Source organism: Rhinolophus ferrumequinum, chromosome 7, assembly GCF_004115265.2.
Source record: "Rhinolophus ferrumequinum isolate MPI-CBG mRhiFer1 chromosome 7, mRhiFer1_v1.p, whole genome shotgun sequence".
In the NCBI taxonomy this organism is placed as follows: Eukaryota; Metazoa; Chordata; class Mammalia; order Chiroptera; family Rhinolophidae; genus Rhinolophus; species Rhinolophus ferrumequinum.
The window spans coordinates 52,716,223-52,739,014 of record NC_046290.1 but is presented as its reverse complement, the minus strand read 5'-3'; the positions used below and the strand labels follow the sequence as shown (position 1 = coordinate 52,739,014).

At 39.3% G+C, this 22,792-nt stretch overlaps 1 protein-coding gene across 2 annotated transcripts in view; it reads right to left on the bottom strand.

Annotated features, from left to right (window-relative positions):
- The window catches only part of ATG10 (autophagy related 10), a 393,520-nt gene that overhangs the window by 369,853 nt on the left and 875 nt on the right, over positions 1 to 22,792 (bottom strand). The gene's annotated exons all lie outside the window — the stretch shown is intronic.

The window sequence follows — 22,792 nt, the reverse complement described above, 5'->3', positions numbered from 1 at the left end:
GAATAGCACAAGTCGTTTGTGAACATATTCTTAAAAAATTTTCTTGGATAAACACATGGGAGTGAATTTGTTGGACCATAGAATAGATCTATATTTAACTTTATAAGAAATAGCACACAATTTTTCAGAGTGGTTGTACCATTCTATACTCTCACCAGCAATTATGAGAGTGCCTGCTACTGCACATCCTTGCCAATATTGAATGTTGTCAATCTTTTACATTTTAAGTCATTTTAGTGGATTCATAGTGGCATATCAGTGATTTTAATTGGCATTTCCCTGATGATTAATGATTGGACATATTTTAATGTACTCATGGGCTATTTATGTCTTCCTTTGTGGTGTTTCCAATTCTTTTGCTCATTTTAAGTGTGTTATCTGTCTTTTTATTAAGTTGTAAGTGTGCTTTGGATATGTCTTTTGCCAAATATATGTATTGTGAATATTTTCTCCCACTCTGTAGACTGCCTATTTATTTTCTTAACAATGACTTTTGATGAGCAGAGATTTGTTGACTTTGGCAAGGTACAAATTGTTAATATTTCCCTTTTATAATTAGTGCTTTCTCTGTCCAATCTAAGAGTTTTTTTGTCTACCCCTCATCGTGAATAGTTTCCCCTATGTTCTTCTAAACACTTTAGTTTTAGCTTTTGTAGTTAAGTCTATGATGCATCTCAAATTAATTTTTGCGCATGATTTAAGACAAGAGTCAAGTTTCACTTTTTTGCACATATGGGTATCCAGTTGTTCCAGAACCATTTACTAAACAAAACCATCTTTTCAACCCATTGAATTTCTTTAGCACCTTTGCTAAAAACCTTTTGACCTATAAATGTAGGTCTGTTTCTGGACTTTTCTCTTGTGTTCCATTGATTTATTTGCCTATCCTTTTATCAGTACTACACCATTTTAATTAGCTTTATACTAAGTCTTGAAATCAGGTAAATTAAGTCTTTCAACTTTGTTCCTTTCCCCCCCAAAATAGCTTTGGGTAGTCTATTCCTTTGCTTTTCCATACATATTTTAGAATCAGCTTGTCCACTTCTACAAAAATGCCTCTTGGAATTTTGATTGGCATTGAATTTCTAGATTACTTTGAGGAGAATTGACATCTCGACAATATTGAATGTATCAACCCATGAACATATTCATGTCTATTTAGGTCTTTCTTTCAAATCTCTCCCCAATACTGTATATTTTTTCCAAATCTTGTAAAACTTTTTCCTAGCCATAATTCATGCACCTTTTTTTCTTCCCCCACTCCCTTTCTCCCACTTGTACATTCCCTACGCCTGAAGAAGCATCCTGGCAATGGTAGAACCTCATCTGAGTAGACTGGGGTAGGGGGTACCCGGGGGAGGGGGGGTTGGTAAGCAAGGGAAACACTAGAGGCTGGGAAGGCTTCCACATAGTAACAACTTCTATCCTATCTCCCTGAGTGTAAGGCTCCTAGGTCAGAAAGAGCTTGTGTAACTGGGAAAACTTGTGGGAATTCCTGGAGGCTAGGGCAAGATAAGACATTCATAAGAATGGGTTGATATTCTTACGTGTAAAGATGATAAATACGTAAGAAGGTACTCTAGAAGCAAGCCACTTTCAGAAACTTCTTATCCTATTTCCTTTAAGCCTCCATCATTAAACCATCCAACAAATTGGTTCAGCCCTGTGCTCCAGGAGGGCCTAGGTTTGGAATTCCTGGGGAGCTGCAGGTCAGGAAGGAGCTGCTTTGCCAGTGCAAAACAGGGCAGCTGGCACAGTGGCCGTCCACACTGTTTTGATCTTCCGGTCTGATACTTGTTTTTCGTTTCACTTTCTTTTCATTCTGGTCTCTCCATATCTGACCTGAATAGCACCATTCTTCTGGTTTGTTAGTTAATTTTAATGATAACAGCGTATTACCATTAAAGTGAGTTCTCAGGTCACAGTATACTGCAGAGAGCAGATTGTTAATTAAATGGTAATGTTTTATGAATTTCGAAGTAATTTCTAAAGTTAATAGTTATTAGTTACCTTGAAATTGTAAAAAAAAAAAAAAAAAAAAAAAAAAAGAGTCATCAGGATATAAAATCAGCACATAATTTGCAAGCTGCCCTCCAAGAAGATCACATCACACTCTGTCCAAAAGAAACAGCTTTGCTGACGAGGCACTGACATAGTTAAGAGAAACCATGAATCATGAGGGGCCAGGAAAATGGTGCTGCCCAGCTCACATTCAGAAGCAGCATAATTTATGAAGCACGGAGGACAGTGGGAGGTAGGCTGTCAGAAATGCTAAGTTCTCTGTGGAATTATTACATTCCCTTTGAAAGATTCGATGTCATTGAAAAGAGGTAATCTGGGGAAGCTTGGAGGTTCTGTGCAATTGGGAAAAGTGCAAAGATGCTTAGAAACGAAGCCAAATTTCTTTAGCCCTTTTCCCACTGGAAATCAAGCCCAAGGTTTTATGAAAACAGACTTTCTTTTCAAGCATCAGGAGGAAATACTGCAAGAAGGACCCATGGCTCATGGAAACTTCTGGATAAACCGATACCAGACTGGTCAGAGCTATGCAGAAATTGCATCGACTCTGCCTTTAAAATCTATGTTTTCTTTATCCCTCAGCACACACTTTTCAATTATTTAAGATCATATATTGCCTATGGGCTCAAGGGAAAGAGAGAATGTAAAAATTAACAATATATGTTGATGACTTGAGCAAATTTAGTATTAATTAAATTTATTCTTCCTTTTGATAAGTAATAATTTCTATAATTGGGTACTTACTAAGAGCTGAAGACAGTATTGAGTGCTTTGTATGGGTTAGTTTATTGAATCTTGCCATAAATATAAGCACCATCTTCAATTTAGAGATGGGGAAACTGAGGCTTAGAAAGGCCAAGCAACTTGCCCAAGATCATACACTCTATCAAAGGTAGAGCCTATATTCCAGTCCTTTGGCTTTTATAAAGGTATCAAGTTTTAATCTAATAAAAAGATTAAAATGACTAAATCTACTTGACATTTTGGAATGGAATATGATTCACCTTGAAAAAAAGCACTCTGGATTTTGGCATAGCAGACTGGCTATTTCTTTTTGTCAAGTCATTTTTATACAACTCCTGTATGGTCCATAATGGCTCTGAGGCATGTACTCTCTGAAAATAGACGAAATCACTCCACTGCTAATGCCTCAATGGAATGTTCCCTCAACAAGAGAGAAAGTTTACTCAACTTCGGAATGTGGTATCTGCAAACTATTCCAAAACCACCTCATACTACTTTCAGACCCCTTTTCTCGCTACCTGTTCATATACCCAGCTTGTCCATTAGGACTTGGATCATAAAGAGATTTCTTTTAATGGGTCATATTCTTTTCTGTCAAGCAGCCATTTATTTCCTTGGAGGTCCATTGTACCCACGATCCATTTCCATGGGGGTAAGTAGTCCTGTTGCTGAGGTATTTATAAGAAATTTTATAACGGTTTCTATGGCGACAGAGGATGAGAACATTACTTCAAGCCATTTAAAATGATAATTCAACAAAACAAATGCATATAATTTTGTTTACTACCTGGCTATTTGAAAGGTCTAGGGTAACTTGGTTGGCAGTTAGAAGAAGCCTTTTACTCCTCACTTCTTTGCATCAGGCAACTACCTGGTCAGAAAATTGATTTCCAAAAACATGAATGGCCACAGAGCAATTTTAGCAACGGTTTTAGCCGAACCTTTGTGGTAAACAATGCCATTTCCTGGGTGCAGAGTGATTGGGCTTCAAAATGAACCATCAAGCCCACAGGCGAGCTTAGTACAGCAAGTAGGCCTGCTTTCCAGGCTAGGAGTTAAGCTTTTCTCTTCTGAATCAAATATCAGAAATAAGCCTTACCCATTTAGGTACGCTGCTAGAAAAAAATAGAGGTCCCTCACAAGGGGAGCCTTTGATTTAGTTCAGTTCAACAGACGGTTATGGGGATGTAGTGTGGCATTGTGGAGAGAGAGCAGGCTTTGGGCCTTCCAGAGCTGGATTCAAATCTTAGCCTTAGTTGTGCAGCTGGAGAGAATTGTTTATCTGCCTCAAGGCTCTTTCTTCACCTGGAAAAGAAAGACAATAATGTCTCCAATGACAGGGTGTTTTAAGGATTAGAAATAATATGTATGTAATCTGCCCCCGCACCCGCCCGCCATTTTCCTTTCTTGGAGAAGAAACGGAAGCTAGGAGGAGTTAGAAGCAAATTGATACGCTTTACTTGGGTTCTCGGAGCATGATAAAGGAGGTCCTATTTGTAATGTACAACAGTGCTCCCTAGAATAACATCCCTTCATTTGTCTCCCCAAAGTCCTGCTTTCATAGGGCTATCCTTTCTTTCTCTCCCCCTTCCTCCCACATCATTAGTTCTGTTTCTCTGGCTCGCAGTCTCCAAGTCTGTATCACAAATGGCCAGGAGTGTGGCAAAGGTCTGATTGCCCTCAGAGGGCAGAAAAACAGACGCTATAGAGCAAAAGCCAGAATTCTTGTTAGAAGGCAGCAGGGGTGTGGGAAGGGCTGTGAACACACCCTCTACAAAGGTTTGCTCTATCATATATATATATATATAAAACACTCACCTCAGTGATGGGAACGTAGCAAGTGCTCAATAAACAGGTTCTAGATTTAGGAGCATCTACAATGTGCCAGATACTTAGCTCGTGAGTGTGACGTTTACAGCACAATAATGAGTAAGATAAGATCCCTGCTTCAAGGAGCTCACAGTGTAGCAGTTATTCTTGAATTCGGGTGTCTGTTTTAAGGAGCTACATCAGCAATACAACAATGAACGTGCACTTAGTCATCTCCATCAAATATCCTAGGCTTAGTGAAACATTTACATGGCACAAATGACAAATTAATATATTGGTTATATTAAAGAGAACTAATAACAAAATGACCTGGCAACATTTCTTACAACAAAACAAAACAACCTATCAAAAGCAAACTACTTAAGGTACGCATTTACTAGTTTTACATTTAGCAACAACTGCTATGTGTATGCTGTGTAATAATTGAACTGTTATCATTGTACATAAACTGTGTCATTGCTTTTTATCAATTATGTCATCCATTCTTGGATTAGAATTATAAGCACAGATATTTCATTCATGAATTTCTTGCTTCTTTCCTCTTGTATAACGGCTACCCCGTTCTAGCTCTAAATAGGTTGTAGAATCTAAAATCAGCTACTTATTACCTATATTTTGCAGCAAATTACTTAACCTCTCAATGCTTCGGTTTTGATACCTGTTAAATTTAACCTCATGAGATTGTTGTCAGGATTAAACAAAATAATGTATCTTTGTTATCTAACACAGAGTTTGGCACACAGTGTCAACATTAACGAATGGTTATTATTGCTGTTATTATCATTATTGTTTACTACTGTTGTCTTACCAATGTATTACAGGAGCTGGGCTCTATGAGGTACAAACAGGAAATAGCTTTATTTTGAAACTTCATTGCCTTCAAACACCTTCTGTCTTAACTCCCTTTCCTACCCTTGGATGATACCTCAAACAGATTCTGTGTACTTTCCTGTTACTTTAGGATACTAGACAACAGTCTCGATTTCAGAATTTAAAAAGTCTAGTCCAACGTAAATTTAAACTTCCATGTCCCATCCCATTTAAAGCTTCTCCCCTCTCCTCAGCTCGGGCCTGGCCCATGAGTCCACAGATCAACGTGGGGAGCAACACAGAGCCAGTTCCTTGCGCCTCTATGCTCTATTTTTTTTTCTGTCACCTCCTTCTGGTTCCTTCAGGATGAGGGATACGGGGTTAAAAGGACGGGGAACTAGAGGAGATGGTAGCTGCTGCTCCTTGTACTACTTTCTTGGTTCTCTCTTGACATACTCTCTCAAATGACCTCAGTCTTAGCAACTATTCAACCCTAACCATCTCTTTTAAGGAGCACTTTGATGGGTTCTTCCAAGACTCACTCCCGCACCTCCCCACTGTCAAGAATGTCAAACACTGTTCTGTTCTCCCAAGAAAGTAAAACTCTGACCCAGCATGCAGCCCTGGAAGCCAGATACCCCACATGCTGCTTGGCTTATGGGAAATTCACCCCCCTTTTCCTGTCACATTCTGGAAGGGAAAGCTGTCCCATTGCTATTCTCTCTGTCCTAGTCCATGTCCAGGGGAGAGTCAGACATCAGCCTCTCTGTTCCCCAAACTCCCGGGAACATGTGATCGGAGAGGAAAGACAAACCAAACCACTTTCCACTTTTGCAAATTCCCTTCCATCCCAGAATCTCTTTAATGACTCACTAATGTCTCTTATATAGGTTGGGAGCATGATGGAAAGGGCAGTCAAAGAACTAGTTAGGAAGCCCTGTGTGCATGGGTTTAGCAACTGTCTTTAGAATGTGTGGGCTCCTATTGCCTATTGTCCTCAGCCTGGTGCTTTGGCGGAAACCCTGAGACAACAGGAAAAGTCCCATCCAGCATCCTGTTACATTTTTATTATGCCTGAACTTTTACAATAGTCTCTTAATTGGTTTTCCTGCCGCCTATCACACCCTCTTTCATCCTATCCCATACCTAACTGCTAGATGAATCTTTCTCAAACACACACTGAGTCTTGTCATATTTTTCTTTTCAGTCTAACACTGTGGCTTCCACAGGTTGGCTACCATTTCAACAGCCCTTTCAAACATAAAAGAAAAACCTTAAGGTCCCCAAACTGAACGTAATCCCAGAAGCCTAAGTTATCACAGGAGTAGAGTTTCTGGGAGTTGCAAAAGCTCCTGTGACACTGGTTGGCTTCCAACTGCTCGTTATGTCAAATAAACTCCCCAGGCTACAACCATAAACTCCACTAATTCAATGAGGTATTTACAGTATGATCAGAGATCCCTGCGGCACTAGAAAGTATGTTTTTAATATACAAGTCCAGCTTTATTGTTTCATCAAAATCGTCTACATTTTTAGAAGTGACCCACGGACTGAACATTATCCAGATCCCTGAGAGCTGATTTCTCCAAGAGCCACACTCTACATCAAGAGAGTGCAAAGTGTGACTTCTAGAGAACTAGAATTTTGGAACTCGGAGAACCTCTAATTCAATTTTCCTGTTTTACACGTGACAAAATAGTGACTCAGAGAGGTTGTGGCTTGCCCCAAGTCACCCAGTCATTTGAGGCACGATAGAATCAGTACCCAGGTCTCCCGATTCTTAGAGTCAGGCTGCTTTCACCATCCCAGGTGACAGCATGCCAGTTGGGTTCATTTCTTTGTAAACCACTGTCTAATTAGTCCTGGTACTGCAGAAGTTTTCTTACCTGTAATGGAAAGGGGATGTTCTTCCTACAATTGGTATTGAAGTCTTCTCTAACAGCATGTAGAGAGAAGAAAGTTATTACTTTTAGAAAGAATTAAAATGGACTGCAGACACAGAATTTGTCTCCAAAGATGCTGATGGATCTTTTCAGTAATGAAAGGGAAGGCCCAGGATGTGTGCTAGATGGGAAAGGCTGAGACAAAACAAGCCAAATTGATTTAAATAATAAAGTAACAGGAATTTTCCATTTCCAGAGAGGATCAGGAGGAAGGTATTTTGGCAGGCCAAGGACTTGGAGAAAAGAGAATAATGGGGTGGGGGGTGGGGGGTGGGAGGGGAGAGAAGGTCTCTGGAGATGGGGAAAGTGGGCAGACCAGAGGGGAAAATAGCTAACAAGAAACAGCCTGCATCTGAAAACTTTAGGAGCAAAGAAGTTTTATATTTGAGTTGAAGTGCTTTTCTATACTGTACTGTGATCACCCTTGGTGATCCACAAATCTTCAATGGAAGTCTGTTATACACTACAGTGAGTATTAGAGGTGTCCTGGGGATAAAGGATGAGGCCATTTGCCCATGCCTGGGGCAAAGGGAAGTGGGGAGAGTGAAAAAAGCATGGAAGATCCTGATTGCTAGCTTGTGCGGCAATCACAATAATAATAGTCCCCAAAAATGTCCATGTCCTAATCCCAGGAACCTGTGAAAGTATTACTTACATGACAAAAGAGAATTAAGGGCATTAATCAATAGACAGGGAGATTTTCCTGGATTATTCAAGTAGGCCTAATATAATCACAAAGGTCCTTAAAAGAGGAAGAAAAAGACCGAAGAGGAAGTTAGTGATGCACTATGAGAAGGGTTCCCTCTATCCTTCTGCTTTTGAAGATGGAGGGGACCATGAGCCAAGGAATCCGAGGGGCCTCCAGAAGCTGAAAATGATCAGAAGATGAATCCTTCCCTCAAGCCTCCAGAGAAGTAACCTGCTGACACCGTAATTTTAACCCATTGAGACTTATATCGGATTTCTAACCTACAGAACTGTAAGATAATAAGTTTCTATTGTTTTAAGCCACTAAATTGGTGGTAGTGTTTTATCACAGCAATAGAAAACTAATACAGTTGTCTAATTTAGACTTTACAAGAAATCTTAATACTTGTATTTAACCCAAACGTTTCCAAGTCCTTTAGTTTTCTGGGTTCAACCCTGTGAAAATACAGAGCTGGCCTCCATATTTCCAAAGATTTCCAAAGTCCTAAGGAGTTGACATGCTTCATGGTGGTCATCCCAGACTACTACCAGAGAATCAAAATTTTGATCATTTCCTGAATTATTTCTACTTGATTTATGTCGGTATTCAAGTTCCTGTACAGGCTTGCCCCACCCTGCTTTCCCGACTTTACCTCCCACTATTTCTCTTCACAAATACTATACTCCTGGTAAACTGAACACTGGTACCCCAAAATGGCCCTCTCTACTTTTGCTGGTGCTGTCTTGTCACCTGGAAAGCTCTGTCTCCCCTTAGGCATGTTAATCTGCTTGTCCTTCACAGCCAAATTTGAACACTGCCAAATATCCAGGGCCTCCCTAGCTCTGCCCTTCTCAAAACTTCCCCAGCATTTTGTTCTTAGCTGTCTTATGACCATCTGCCATCACTCACTTGCAGGTTGGCCATTTGAGCACATCTCCTAATTCACTGCATTGACTGAAGGCTCCTTGAAAACATTAATGCATATTGCTTATCTTTACATCCTCCAAGCACACTGCTTTTCACAACAGATGCTCAATACATGTGCGCTGAAGGAAGTCATGAAAACATTTTTGTCTAAACAACTTACTTAAAGTAGAATCCATTATAATTTATGCTATCAATACATATCTGTCTTTTTTTTTCTTCTGAATGCAATGGTTCATAGTTCCAAAAGGAATAAGCACCATTTCTAAATAACTGTTCTATATTTATGAATATCATTTAATATTGGGTATGGTGAACACAGATCTTGGTGTGCCTGGGATAGTTCTAGTTTATATCTGTTGTCCTTGCAATAGTGCCAATTTCATCCCCAAAGTATCCCAATATGGATGCACATTGGATGGTCATCTGATTATTGGAGGACACAGACTATAAAGGCAGCCTCTGGCTTTCATCCTTTCCTAAGCATGACAACTGAAAACTAATTGCTCCTACCAGGTGTTCTCTTTGCTCCAGCTGTTTGGCATGTTCCAGCTGTCTTTTCCTTCCCTGGCGGCCGTTAATGCTTGGGTCTACCCCTCCTTCTCTCCACGTCCTCCCTGCTTCCTACCCTTGGTTTGGTAGGAGTGTCTGCAGTAGCAGTATCTGAGGAAGAAAAAAAGGAAGGCATGACGAATTTCCAAGTCAGCTGCTCTTTTGTCACTCACCATCCATGTGTCCCCAGCCCCACCATCCTGCTCTCACCTCAGTGTTCAAGGAATCATTCCCATCCTTTACTGTTCTGTGGTTTATCCGTCAGTGTCTGACTGTGCATTATGCCCCAACATCCATTGCCAACTTTAGCTGCAGACTGATTTCACAGGAACAATCACCAGTATCTGTCTTACATTCAGGGGCACCCCCAATCTCGGAGCAGCAGAGATGCTCCCAACATCTCACATTGTAACAACATATTTTCCTACAGGAACAATTTCCAAAATGTGTTTTGGGGAACTCTAGTTTTGGGTGTTAATATCTGCTACTCAATAAAAGGGTTTCGGTCAAAGAAGGTTGATGAATTCTCAATAGAACAATTTTAAGCAGTTTTCTTTCCTGCAGAACTTCTTAAAACCTTTAATATGCAAATGTACATTATGCATCTCTGAATGAGATATATGATATGCAGTGTTTCCCAAACTTATTTGACCTTGGAACTTTTGTCCTTGAAACTTTCTTGAGGGAAATTCTTCTGTGAAACATATTTTGTCTTAAGGTAACATACTTAATTCTTGTGGGTTAGGCATAGATTCTTGTGAATTGAAATAGGGGTATAGGCATTATTGTTCTAGTGGGACAATGCATTCCAAGTTCTACGACTGCGTTTTTGGAACATAGCAGGTTGTAAAGTGGATAACTGCATGTGAGTCCCTTCCAGCTAAGAACTGTGTGTCCAGAAAGCAAAGGTAGGTGACCAAGTAGAAAGCATCTGGGACCACCGGTCGGAAGATATCTAGTCTCAGGTTTACCACTACTAATTGGCTGGGTATTCCTGAAAAACAATCAACATTTTGTCCTCAGTTTCTTCATCTATAAAATGGATGTGCTTACCGATGATTGTAAATAAAAATAAATAATACCTGCTTAACATAACTCACAGGATTTTTAGGAGGATCTAGTAAGATGATCACATGAAAGCACTTTGAAAACAGTACGGCTTTTCTTAGTAAATACATATAAAAATACCATGTTATTTTTTTAATTAACTTGGTTTTGCAATAGGGGCATGTATGCAAACCCATAGATAATCTTCTATCCTTATTTACTTATTTTCAAAACACTTCAATCCAAATTATGTTTCCCAACACTGATAATAAAGAATAATTCATAAATTTTTATTTTACTTTTTTTCTCTTTGGTGGAGAAACCGCACAGTGGCCAAGACAAAGAAGGAATCAAGGGAGAGAAATATAAGCCTGACATTTAATAAACTGGATAATCAGGATAAGATAGGTCAGATCATTGTCACATCTGAAGTTAAAGTGGGGTCTGATTAATTTGGAAACAATGTAATTGGGGCAAATTCCATCCTCCGATTTTCAGGCAACTTTGAATTCAAAGTTATTAGCTGTCACTTAACATTCCCACGGGCAAAAATGGAGACCATGGCCCCTGTGGACAAAGCCTAAAATGTCATCTGTGATAACATGAATGTTTCATATCACAAAAGAGCAGGAAATATTAGTTGTCACACTACTCCATTGTCTATCTCATTGATGGGCAGAACATGTCACTGGGTCGTGGGCAGCAGCACCATGGGTCTGTTTCTTGGCCCTCTAAGCTCCAGGACTGGAGTAATCTATTAAATTATTTCACAGGTGTTCTGGGTATTATTCTTGAGCAATATTCATTTCTTTGGTTCAGACACTGACCTAGAGGAGGAAGACTCTAAGGCACCTGTTAAATATCATTTATCTGGAAGATTCTGGTATGCTAAACCTGGATCATCAATTAAGATGAATTCCTTGTTCTATTTGCTTGAAAATGAACTTGTAGCAAAAGTGCTGCACCGACAAGTACATTTTTAAAGTAATCTCCATTGTTTATTACTTTAATGGTAGAAGTCCTGGATGATTCTAGGGAGGTAAATTGTACCTTTCTTTTTAGATAAAGGATCTCAAAGCATACTACACAAATTCATTAATCTGAATACATGGTGAACATCTTGTTTGCCATTTCAGAGCTACAATTACTCTTGGTTTTACCGACAGTAATATGTTGTTAAAAAATGAAACCAGAACCCGGTACCCTTTATTTCTCTGCTTTTGGTTCTCCTTTGACCAGTTAGCCCATGCCACCAATTTCTAGGCATTAGTTTGAATTTTTCAACAGTGAGTTAATTAGCACAAATTCTTTGTCGTGGTTGACAAGGGGGAGTAAATAAAATAGGGAAACAAGATTGAGAAGAGTTGAGGGAAACAGGTTATTTCATCTTTCAAAGATAAAGTTCTGTGGAAGGAAACTTCTTGGGTGTTCATTAGGAATACAAGCCTCCATACATGCATGGAAGAATGGGGAGCAAAAGGAATTTCAATTACTTTTCCATGAAATCTGACCCAGAGTTGAACGAAGAGAATTCTAAAGCTTTTGCATATGCCATTTGTGGGGGGGGGGGGGTCGGCGGGGGTAGGGGGAGGTGGTGGCATCAATCTCCTTCCCCCCTTCTCTGGCGTTGCTTGAACAAAAAGAATTATTGAAATTGAACTTGTTCAGGTTTTTATAAATCAAGATGTCAACAAATACAAGCACTAGTCTAGTTACAACAAGAGACTGTAGTTTACAGAATAAAACTAACCCTGTTTCTTTTTTTTTTTTAAAGCCTTACAAAGAATGCATTGTTTATTCTTGTGTAAAAACGTCATGTAAAGAAGCTCTCTGTCAGGTACTCTGTTTATAGTTGTTGTTTCACAACTCAATTATAATGTTCCCCTCTGTCTAATAATTAGCATATGCATAGTAACGAGGCTTGAAAACCTGTTCTTTTTCCCACTGTGTGTCAGCTAAATTTCCAAATCGTCATGGAGAACGGGTTGTGCCTGTGTAGGTGAGCTGTCTTTCCCTGCTGCTCTGGCAGCTTGCCCCTGTGCAGTAGCTGAGGGTCAGCTCTTGGAGAAAGGCCCAGCCACAGGCCTGAGCAGGGACTTCCTGCCATCTGGATCAGTCTGGAGCACAAGGAGAGATGTCAGCAAGATGCACTCAAATGACTCCTCTCCAGCTCCTCTGGGATCACCAGTATTTCCCCAGGTCCATGATTGGGAAATTTCACAGTCACTACCAGTAACTGGATGTACAAGTTTTGAGCTTTGTATTTGGTTTCTTTTCATGCCTAGGATTTTGTGGCTACTTACTACCTTTTGACCAGCCTTTCTAGGTTTGAGGAACTCCCCTTCCCCACTGTACGAATCCTGCCTCCCCAAATGTACTTTCCCAGCTTCTCTCACAGCAGTAGAGCAAATGTGTGTCCTAAGCTCAGCCAATCCACCTTGCTTGTAGGAGAAATTGGTTTGGGAGGAAACAACGAGAGGAAGTAGGTGCCTCACAGAATCCATTTTATGGCAAAAGTGGTGGTGGAAGTTTCTGGCTTTTGGAGCAGGACAGTGGTAGAGGTTCCAGCATCCAGGGTCCACTGCTAGCAGTGTTTACTGAGATAAGGTGCTGGGGCCACAGGGGTCTTCCTGTGGCCCCTGTGACGGATGCAGTGGCTAAGACCAAGATCTTCTGTGTGATAAAAAAAAAAATTAAAACCATCTAATGTAACTGCTCATTAGACACACACATTCTGAAAACTTACGTATTTAACTTGATTTGTTGGGATTTTTTTTTAAGTTATTAAGATGATAACTTTTAAGTGCATTTTTTTTCCCATAGGTAAGTAATACAGCTTATGATAAATAAACTCAAAGACCAAAGTGTCTGTGGGCAACTGGTGTGGCATGGTTACCCTATAGATATTTGGGAGCATATGTGGGTTATATTTAGTTTGGATATTATCATTTACCTGTTTCTGAGCTTCCTCCTCCCTCTTCCTTTACTCTCTTCTTATATCTGTATTATTGCACTAATTTGATTTTTCCTAGGGTTGAATGGACAGAGATTCTCTGGTATACAGCATGGCTTCAAGGCAGGAATGCAGAACCCGAATAGCTGGGTTGAGGAGAGGGATTACAATGGGACTACAACATACCTCACTCATGTGACAGAAGAGCAGAAAATCGCATCCAAATAAGTGAGAACTAAAATTTTTGAAGTAAATCCTACTTTATTATTTTCCAAATAACTTGCATAATACAAGAAAGATGATGTTTGTTAAGAATCGGTCAATGAGTTTTAAAAATACTAGTCATTATTGGCCCATGGTAACGGATCATGACCACCCTTAACAGTACAGAAACAACAGCTGGACCCAGAATTTGAAGATAAGCTTGGAGAACATTAGGAGACCCCTTTTTTTTCAGGGAAAGAAATCATTATAAAATGTTTTCTCAGCCAGAATGACACACTACAACTGTGTTACTGCAACATTACAAATTTATGGGATCTAAATCAATGAGTTTTAACCATAGAGATAAATTCTGAGGGCTGAGGCATTTATGAACTGAGTACACAGTACTAAGTTATAGGAATCACAGCTGAAGATCTTCACTATTTTCTGCCACTTGCTCTGCCATGATGTTGAAAACGACGGATACTCTAAACACTAACGAGCCAGTCTTTCTTTCGTCATTCTATTGGTTTTTAGAATGATCTCTCCTTCCATCCTGTACCTTGTGCCATAATTGCTACATGACAACATTCCTGTTATGAGCACTGTTCAATTATTAGTGACTCAAGGAAAGAGTATTTAAATGTTTTGGTAAAAGTCTGTCAGGTGGAGCTGTAACTGACTGGATGGAGAAAGGAAACCACAGTTTTCTCCGATAGCAGGAGTGTTCTGTATCACTTTTTAATGTTCCTTCTAGTTCTATGAAGCTACGTGATTGCTTTGTATGTTTTATAAATTTTGTGATTTCCTCTATATATACAGAAAAGTAAGAGAACAATATTCTCACATCAATATTACTTTTTTCTGCTTTTCTTCATTCCCACTGATATTTTATTATTCATAAATGATTTTAAATTCAATTTTGAATTCTTCTGTTCTCAACACTATTTTGGTATTTCTATAATTCTGAAAACCACCTCTAAAGTCAGAGATATAGCCATGTGGCTGGAGAAATGTAGATTCAGTTTGACCTGGGTCAGGAAGATGGCCTGATTCTGTCTTTGAGCTCCATCTAAACGTTGGTATGCATGGTGGGAGACACAGAGAGCCCCCTTTCAAACCAAGGTGTGGCGCGTGTCACAATCTAAAGGGTCAGTCTCAGCTGTTAAGAACCAATTCTCTGGAGATCACACCCTCCCTAAGGCAGCTCAAATCTGATGAGTAAGACTGAGGTATAAAACCAGGCCATTTTAGCCAGACATTGGACACTCTGATGGATAATATTTGCTCGAGATATCTTCACCAGATTGGCTGAGGCTTTGTCAGGCCTGCATTGGGGTTGACTTCTTCCTCTGTCCAGTTCTACTTCCTCCTTTTTCCTTTTACAGAGTTAATACCCAATAAACACATTGTATTCCAAACTCATCTCAGACTCTGCCTTCAAAGAACCCAACCTGCGACAGCAGGCAAGTCATATGGGATCTGGAGGCTTTTCTGGTCAAGATCTGAATGATCTAAACCAGAATTTTCAAATGTTCTTTTTCCTGGATCTAACTATGTATGTATGTATGTATGTATGTATGTATGTATCTTTTAAAAAATAATTTTTCTCTTTTGTTTGGTTGTAGTCTTTTCATTTTGTTTTTGTCTGTTTGCAGAGTTTTATTTGTTTGTTGGAAGGAACTGTAGTAAGCTCTTTATACATTAGGAACCTGAAGAGAGTAAAATGCTGATTTCCCCCATCAATTTCCACTGTAATGGAAAAAATGTATTCTCACTGAAAAAAAAAATACTTGGTTCTAGAACATGAAGTAATTTATAGTTAAAAGATTTGTATATACAATATCAGGAGTATCCTTATACTTTTATCTCACTGGGGAGCCAAGACACAGGAAAAGTTAAGTTCTAGTAAAAGGCTGCTTATTATTATATATGATACAGATTATAAGAGAAGAGAACAGCTTTTAAAGGAGTTAGGAGTCAGAGAGGAGTAGGGAAGGCCATTCAACGCCAGGGGACCAGCACGTATAAAGTGATAAAGTGTTGACAGATGCACCATATAGTTACAAACCATACAGCATAGACCAGCTCCACTGAGGAAGAAAACACTCACAAGCATTCACTAAGCACTTATGATGCGCCACACTCTGTGCTAAGCCCAGTACATGCATTTTCTCATTCAATTCTCATAATAGCCCTAATATATACTTAGTAACATTACCTCAGTTTGCAGGTGACAAAACTGAGGCACAGAGAGGTTCAGTGACTTGCCTAACATCATACAGCTAACAATTAATGGAGCAGGGCATTCAAGCCCAAGTTGTCAGACTTCAGCTACTGGGAATAAAATTTAATTCCAGAAACATTAGTAATCACTTTCAAAGGCAAGGCACAAACTGAGATAGGAATTGTAGAGCTTGAAAGCAGGGAAATGTCTTCAACAATACGTTCTCCCATATCAAGTTCAACATGGAGGTATACTGCAAATGCCTGTGAATGGATAGGCTATTTTCAATCGTAGGGAAGACAGACATGCATAAATAACTACAATGTATTGAAAGCTACAGGTACAGATGGATCAGATTGGATAAAAATCTGAGGGGAGAGAAAGTTATCCTGTAAGCAGTGAGGAGGCATTGAGGTTTGTGAGCAGGAGAGTGACATGATGAAAGCTTGTTACTGAAAACTTAATCTGCTGACTGCGTGCGACTTGTTTCCTTATTGTCAGCAACATTAAGCCACTTGGACTCCAAGCAAGTCAGATCTGTGATAGAAAAGAGAAGGAAATATTTCTCTCTCATGTCCTGCTCACCAAAATTCTGCTAAATTGCTTTAGGTGCTGGAACAATAAATTGGAGTAAGACAGAAGCCTAAAATCTGAAGGTGTGCTGAAGCTCTGTGTTCAATCATTGTTGTTCCTAAGAATAGAAGGAGCCCCAGACTATAGGGGAGGGTAGATGGCTGGAAACATTGCATGTTGCAAATATCTAAGAGAACTAGGATCTAAGGCAATTTAAGCATGATCGTTTTAGAGTCATTCATCATTCAGTCAATCAGTCATTCAATGAGTATTTGTTTATCAAGTGCCCCTGGGTACCTGGTACTGTTCTAGGTCTTGGGACATGGGGATCTAGTATGAGAAGAAGTACAAGACGGCTGCCCCCATGGAGAATGCAAGTCAATAGAGTAATTCAGATTGTAAACACTTCAGATGCTGACATGTGGAGAAAATAAAACAGCAACAGGATGAAGAGTGCTTGCAGATGGGAGAGTAAGCACTTCAGAAAGGAGTCTCAGGGAAAACTTCTTTGTGGAAATGACATTCCAGTGGACTTGAGTAAAGAGAAAAAGCCAGCCCCACAAAAGGCAGGGGGTAGAACATTCCATGTAGAGGCAACTGCCAGGCAAAAGCCCTGAGGTCGGAAGTTGAGGAAGAGGCAGTGGGAACCGTGGGCTTCTGCCATTAGCCACATTCAGAACTTTGAAAACCAAATGTGAAATACTTCCTCTTCCAATACTATGCCAGCGAGATATTTTAACAATGAACAATTTGATGATTCTCTTTATTACCTTTGTTCTTACTAACCAATTAAAATTTCCCATCCAAAAAAATATGGATATTTAAAAAAAATGAATTTGAGTATAAACGGACAATAACAACAAAAAAGAAAGAAAGGCATAGACAATAAGGAGTCCAAAATATGGATGAAGGGTTTCAGAAGCTCACCTTGTGGCGGGGGTTGGTGAGGGTTGGAAACGAAAGGCTGAAAATCATGTACTATTTATTAATTTAATAAATCTGTCTTGATGTCAATGTAATCGAATGTTGCAACAAAATAATGGTCTCCTGCTGCTACATAAATGTTGAGGCCAAGCTCTGATGTTCATTTTCAAGACAGGAGACATTGATCCTTCACTAATAGAATATTACAAGTTTATTTCTATTATGCTAAGTAACCAAAGTTGATTTCATTGTTTGATTTGATGGATGTTGGTGTTGTCAGACTTCAGAACGGTCCGGGGTAGGAGGCCAAGACAATGAGATCCTCCCCCCACACTCCGCATTTCATTCTAATATAAAATCAATACAGGAAAACTTCAGGGATACTTAGTCTCTGGGATCTTTCTTCTGATGTCCTAGGATTGGGGCTATTTGGCACAAGATTGTGCTCCCCTGGGACCAAAGAGACTCGAGAGCCAGACAGTCCGTGGGTTGAATGGGGGCTCCACCCAACTGGAAAGGCAACAGGAAAAGTGATGAGAGGAAAAAGACAGCTACAACAATAGAAGGAGGAAGTGAAGCCAAAAAAACAAGAGAAGGAGGAAAAGTAACAGTGAACTACAGTAATCCAGCAGGAAAGGAAAACCACATGGGGAAAAAAAACCCAAACAAACATAAAAAAAACAACCCCAGAGGGTATTGCACTTTGCTGATTTAGATACAGGGGGCCAGTTTTTGACCATTTCTAGAGGGTAGGGCAGTTCTTTACAGTGATCCAATGAATGGATGATGATACGATCCAGTGATCAATTCTCCCTTTTCCTAAGCAGAATGTGAATTAAACAAAGATCCTGGTTTTGGGGTTTTATCTACCACAGATCATACAGCCAAATAGACCTGGGAATTGTGATGACCAAAAGAGAAATAAACAAGGTGAAGACTGGAACGAAGACATAAAAATGACCAATTTAGTAGGAATAAGGAGAATACTTCCCTCGTTAAGTATCAAAAGAGAAAAAGATCCATACCAAATCATCTCTCCTTTTAATATCCTATCGTGAACCAAAGTATTCACTTTACAATAGTCAAAATGGGAGGAAATGATGTACTTGATAAAGAACAAGACTGCAATAAAGTGGGGTGTGGCTTGGTGTTTCTGATTTTGCCTAATCAGGGGGTTTTGCTGTAAGAACAGAATTCACTGTTGCTTGCCATGCTGAAGCAAGATCCCACGAGCCCTGCTTGAGTGATCCCACCTGGTTTTAATCCAACCTGAATTTGCAGTGAAGCTTGCCCTTCTAGAATCACTGTGCATGAAGGAGCAAATGTTAAGGGGCGAGGGTGGTTGAAAGGATCTGTGTATCAGATTCCTGAGAGGACCTGAAGAGATAGGCTGCCTGGGTGGGAATTACATCCTGTTATTCCCTAGTTGTATGAAAAACTGGTGAATAACAATCCCCACCTCAAAAGACTGTGAAGAGCATGAAGTGAGATACTCTCTATATAAAGCACTTAGCCTGGCACACTGTTAAGGGCTTGATAAATGGCAGTCGTGTGAATACACGAGAAATCTGTGGCATGGCTTGCGAAAACTAAAATTCTTGCATGGCTGAACCATATAACACTGTCATCAGTCAACCATTTTTGACTTACAAAAATAGCAGTTTCATATATTTCAATTTAATATGTTCCCACTAACTTCTCTGTTTCGCTCACATTTTGTCATTTGACAGAGGTTAAGGCAAAGAGAAAAAGAAAGGGAAGAGAGAAGAGAGAGGAAAAACAGGTAGGTAAAAGAAAGAACAGGGAGATGGGAGGTAACGTGGTAAAGCCCTCTGAAGGGACCTACACTGACTAGCAGCTGAGGTGATGAGATGTAGTCCTGCTCCCCAACAGACCCCACCCTCTCACAACCCCTTTAGAAAATTCCTGAGACATGGATGTGGCATATGTCTCCTGGTGCCACAAGTGATAACCGCTCCTTTAAAATAAGGAAAACACCAAAACTATAGAACAGAGCTAGCATCTCCTTAAAGGACACAATAGCCGGGGCTAGAACAAAAGAAGCATTACAGAAAGCTGGGGTATAGGGACAACTCTTCCAGAGGGGAGGGGAAAAGGGCACTGCGTTCTTCCTTGACCACCCTTCTCTGCAGAGTACCTACATCCATCACCAGAGTAAGATCTTTGTCTGCCTCCTTTCTAGAAATGGGAACCAGGATGGAAAGCCAAGGCAAATGGTTATAGGACTCCTGAAGCCTCTAATTGCTGGGTACCTCAGCATCAAACAGTACCAAAGGAAAATATTCCAGAGGTCAGTATCCTTGGCCAAAACGCTGCTTAATCCAGACAGGAACAAAATCTTGAGCCCTAAGTAGTATCCACAGGGCTGTAGACACTGATTAAGTTTCTCCTTAAAGAACTAAAAATCTCATGAGTGTTAGAGGGAAGACAGGGCAGGAGGTACCACAGAGCCAAAAATGTCTTCTTCCTTAACTTCCTTAGCACTGGCCCCCATACCACAGACAACTTGGGTCTTGGAAGTTGGACGAGGCTAATGGGGATTTGCCGTGTGGTAGTCAATCACTTAGCACCATATGGCAGGGGGATCCTTCTATTCTCTGCCTCAAGAATTTAGGTCTGAGAAAAAAGACTTGATGCATTAGGGAAGTTGATGATAATGATATAAAATTATTTATCTGGTGAGGAATCTGGTTTATACATGTATAATCTAATGATGACGATGCTAGCAGGTAGCAATTACTACCACAGAATACTTAATACATTTTCAGGGACTTACTGAAATACAGAGGATGGAGCCCAGTTGGTTACCAAGACTTTTGAGTGTCCCCACATAAAATATTTAAAGTGCCCTCTATATCTTTGGCGAGTATATATGACTCTGATAAGATTGTTTATACCTTCTTGCTCACTATTGGAAATGGCTATATTCAGCACTTATCTTAAATGGATTTTTAATACTGTTAAAGAAGTTTAAAACATATTTTAACCACTTATTCATCAATGACTCCAAGGTAAATAAAATACAGTAGTGGTACATTTTGTCATTTTCTCTTTTTGCCACACTTGGTTAAGAGGACCAGGTTGTTTTGGAAAATTATGAAAAGCAATTGTAGATTTTTTTTCCCTCTGTTTCCATTCCCAACAGAAGGAAATGACACTGCGTGGAATGTTGCATAGCCTCCTTGAGACTGGGGCTTTTGTCAACTCTCAGAGTGCAAAGACATCATGTTGGCATAACCTTAGTAGGTGAAAAAACATTATAAAGATTTAGGAACGCACTAAAAAGAATACAGTATTATTTTGAATAAAGAACACTCTTTGGCATACTTCGTATTACATAACTTTCAACATTTAATGACAAAAATCCAGCCAGTGAACACTGCAACACTTGGAATTTGTTTTGCAAACTGTTCTAACGTGTGTGAAATTGCCATACATGGTAGCCCATTTTTCTTCATCTTCAGTGTATGCACAATTCTTTATATCAGGATTATTTTATTTTATTCCAAATCACTAAATTTCAAATTCTCGATGGTGCTAAAAAAGACTAAGCACTCTGGAGATGGAACTGTTTAAAACTGGTAGATCTGCACATTGTCTCTCTTAAGCATTGATGTTTATGAATACCTAAGTTGGGATTTTAAAAATCTAGGGCAATAGGTTAAGAGTCACTGACTCAGATTAACTGATGTTAAACCAATAGCAGTGTGTCAAATAATGTTAATTTCAGGCCCCATTTCATTTATTATTCTGGGAGAAGAGACCACATGGCATGTGAGCAGTGTGTGAATCTGGGCATGCTGGTCTGTTCTGCCTGGGAATGAGTTTTCACGCAGTAGTTTGAGTGACAAACAGCTCAGAGCTTGCTCACATTCCTCTGTGGAATAGTCACTTCTGAGAGAGAGAGGTGTGGCTTTGTGGTCTGGGAACTGGACTGTCAGCCAGGAACACAGAGTTCTCATCCTGGAACTAGTTCTGTTTTCTTTATGGATCAGATCATATTAATGAATCTTTCTAGGACTCAGTTTACCCAGTTTAAAAAGCTGGTCAGGAAAAATCTAACTGGGGTATATTAAGTACTAATGAATGGATATCTTTTAAACAATTTGAAATGAAAAGTGATATGAATGTAAGTAAGGAGATGTAATTTCCATAAAATAAGTAGTTTTATGAAACAAATAAATAGAACAGTTTTGTCCTTTAGAAATATTACCCCCAAATAAGAAAATTCATTTTAATGTTTAATTTCAATTTCCTTTTAAAATATTTTAAAAATATTTTAATTTCAGTATTTCCTAGATTAAATATTTTTACTTTAAACACTTTTTTTTTTTTTTTAGGAGAGCGCAGCTCACAGTGGCCTATGCAGGGATTGAACCAGCAACCTTAGTGTTACTAGCATCACACTCTAACCATCTGAGCTAACCAGCCACCCCAATACTTTTCTTTTTAAGTTAACATGTTAAGTATTCTGTGTGATACAAATAATTAAATTCATAATTAGCTTCCAAACATAAAGAGGCAACCTCTTTGTTCTATATAGCAAAGGGAAATCTTTTCTGAAGTGCCATGCACTGTAAGAATATAAACATTATTAACCTTAACGTTTTAGAGAAAAAAAATCAGGATCAAAGAAATGTATAGTCAATCTAGAACTTGAGTGGGGTGGTAAAATGAACTGCGTGTTTTAAAATGATGAAGATTTCCAAGAATAAGATGCAGGTTCCAGAAAGAGAAATTTGTGCCCAAACAAAATGGGGGCAAAAGAGGGGACCTGATGATTGACTAACTGTGGTGTTCTATATCTGAAAGAATAAAGCTAAAAAAAAAAAAAAAGAAAATAAAAGAAATCAACCTCAAATGCAAATGATCCATTCTGGTGGCTCAGCTGGTCAGCATTCCCCTACCCCAAATGCAGCCTCCCAAAATGAATCAGCCTCATGCGTAAGGTTTAAAAAAAAATCCCCCAAACTTCTACAAAATAAATTATGATTCTTTCCACTAGGAAGCTTTAAATCTTGTATCTCTTACTCCTTTAAAAAAATAAAAACAAACAACACAATGGATCTTCAATTCTGTGTTTGGGATCTCAAATTTGGCTCTGAATATGTGTTTCAAATCTCATTAATTACAACATTGGCCCCATGAGATACAGTTGCTGATGCAAAGAACATTCTTTGTACTCAAAATAATTTTAACAAGGGCAAAGAAGCATTTTATTTACCTGTGTAAACATTAAGAGGAAAATAAAATAGAGATGGTTCAGGTAACTGCTGAGATGTTCTAATGATAATTGATTTGATTACTTAAGCTTTACGGTTACCATGTATAGG